The 2,546-nt window shown below is 40.6% G+C and overlaps 1 pseudogene; it reads left to right on the top strand.

Moving 5' to 3' along the window:
* The first annotated feature begins 463 nt into the window (after window positions 1-463).
* On the top strand, window positions 464-1,075 carry LOC100603467 (annotated as a pseudogene).
* Window positions 1,076-2,546: the final 1,471 nt, after the last annotated feature.

Below are 2,546 nucleotides of genomic sequence, written 5' to 3'. Positions count from 1 at the left end.
TTGTTTTTAGACAGAGTCTAGCTCTGTTACCCAGGCTGGAGTGCAATGGCACCATCTCAGCTTACTGCAACCTCCACCTCCCTGGTTCAAGTGATTCTCCTGCCTCAGTCTCCTGAGAAGCTGGGATTACAGGCATGCACCACCACACCCAGCTAATTTTTATATTTTTAGTAGAAATGGGGTTTCACCATGTTGGCCAGGCTGGTCTGAAACTCCTGACCTCAGGTGATCTGCCCGCCTCGGCCTCCCAAATGCTAGGATTACAGGCTTGAGCCACTGCGCCCAGCCAATTTTGAGATTTTTAATGTGTGTATATATGTCAATTGATAACAGATTGCAGCTATTAAAAAAGATTCAACAGCCATTGCACTACATTGAGTTTCATAGAGACTGTGCCAGGAGCCCATGAGAACCGGATGGGCATGGGGCGAGGCTGTGCCTTGCCAAGGAAACATAACTAACTATGGGCAAAGGCGATCCTAAAAAGCCGAGAGGCAGAATGTCATCACAGGCATCCTTTGTGCAAACTGGCCAGGAGGAGCACAAGAAGCAGCACCCAGATGGTTCCGTCAGCTTCTCAGAGCCTTCTAAGAAGTGCTCAGGGAAGTGGAAGGCCATGTCAGCTAAAAAGAAAGCAAAATTTGAGGATATGGCACAGGCAGACCAGGCCTGTGAAATGAAAGAGAAATGAAACCTACATCCCTCCCAAAGGAGAAATTAAAAAGAAGCTTAAGGATCCCAATGCATTCAAGAGGCCTCCTTCGGCCTTTTTCTTGTTCTGCACCCCAACATTAAAGGAGAACATCCTGGTGTGTTCATTGGTGATGCTGTAAAGAAACAGAGAGGTGTAGAATAACAGTGCTGCTAGTGAAAGGCAGCCTTGTAAAAAGAAGACAGCAAAGCTGAAGGAAAAATACAAAAAGGATATTGCTTATTGCTGCATACCCAGCTAAAGGAAAACCGGATGCAGCAGCAAAAAAAAGAGTCATCACGACTGAAAAAAGCAAAGAAGAAAGAGGAGGAAGATGAAAAGGATGATGAGGAGGAGGAAGATGAAGAAGACGATGATGACTAAGTTGGTTTTAGTGCAGTTTTTCCTTTTCTATAAAGCATTTAACCACCCCGTACATAATTCACTCCTTTTAAAGAAAAAAAACTCTGAAATATAAGGCTGTGTAAGATTTGTTTTTAAACTGTACAGTGTCGTTTTTTTGTACAGTTACATTACCAAATATGTCTTTAAATAACCCTGTCCTGGTGATATTTTCAATAGCCACTAGCCTTGCCTGGTACAGTATGGGAATTGTAAATTGACATGGAAATGTAAAGCAGGTTCTTATTGGTGTACAGCACAAATTAGTTATATACAGGGATGGTAGCTTTTTCATCTTCAGTTGTCTCTGATGCAGCTTATAGGAAATAATTGTCGTTCTGTTAGCATTGTTGTTCTGAATACCACTCTATAATTGCAAAAAAAAAAAGTTGCAGCTATTTTGTTGACATTCCAAATGCTCCTAAAAATAAAAGTTTTTTTTAAGTTAAAAAGAAAATAATTGGGGGGGTCCAAGAGTCTTAGAAGTGATATTTTGCACACATTTGTTGAACCATTCATAGATCCTTTCCTTGTTTCATTTGACAACATTTTTCTGTACCACAGATGTCATGATAATGACTTTGGATGGAGGCACAGAGAAAGCTGAGACCCGGGACCCCAGATGCTTGGGTTGTCTTTTTCAGCAGTTAAGTTGGTTTTATATCAGTTTATCCACACTCCACCAGTTTCCCTTGTGGCTCATGAAATACATTTGCAAGATACTTTGTGAAGGTAATTGAGTGTGCCCAGGGTTCCTGGAAGTTTAAAGTTCATTTAATAATTCTTCATTTCTTATGTCTTACCTTATTTTTGCCACTAATGATTTTGAACAAAGGCCCATAGAGTTTCAATCTTCTTTCTCCCTCCCCTTCAGGGCTAAAAATTGCTGAAATATAGTGAGAGAATAGTCAAAATTGTGTTTTCAGATTGAAGCTATAAGAAGAAGTCTAGTTCAAATACACGTTTTGTTACTGAAATATGAAAATAACGGAGGATTGGTGTGGTGGTTCACACCTGTAATCCCAGTGCTTTGGGAGGCCCAGACAGGAGGGTAACTTGAGGCCAGAAGTTCAGACCAGGCTGCGCAACAGGAAGAGACCTCGTCTCTACAAAAAAGAAAGTTAAAAGCTTAGCCAGGCACTGTGGTGCCTACCTGTAGTCCCAGCCACTCAGGAGGCTGAGGCGGGAGGATCACTTGAGCCCAGGAGTTTGAGGTTACAGTGAGCTATGATTGTGCTACTGCATTTCAGCCTGGGCAACAGAGGAAGGGCAAAAAAAAAAAAAAAAAGGAAAGAAAGAAAAAAGAAAAAGAAAAGAAAAAAGAAAAAAATGAAACAGTGGACATAAAAGGAGTCCTTCTCTTTAATTGATTAAAGTAAGTTCTCTTTTAATTTGACCACTATTTTATACCTATTTAATGTACTATCACATAAAATTTTTAAAAGATTTCAGC

Source organism: Nomascus leucogenys, chromosome 19 (assembly GCF_006542625.1).
Source record: "Nomascus leucogenys isolate Asia chromosome 19, Asia_NLE_v1, whole genome shotgun sequence".
In the NCBI taxonomy this organism is placed as follows: Eukaryota; Metazoa; Chordata; class Mammalia; order Primates; family Hylobatidae; genus Nomascus; species Nomascus leucogenys.
This window is presented reverse-complemented; position numbering and strand designations above follow the sequence as displayed.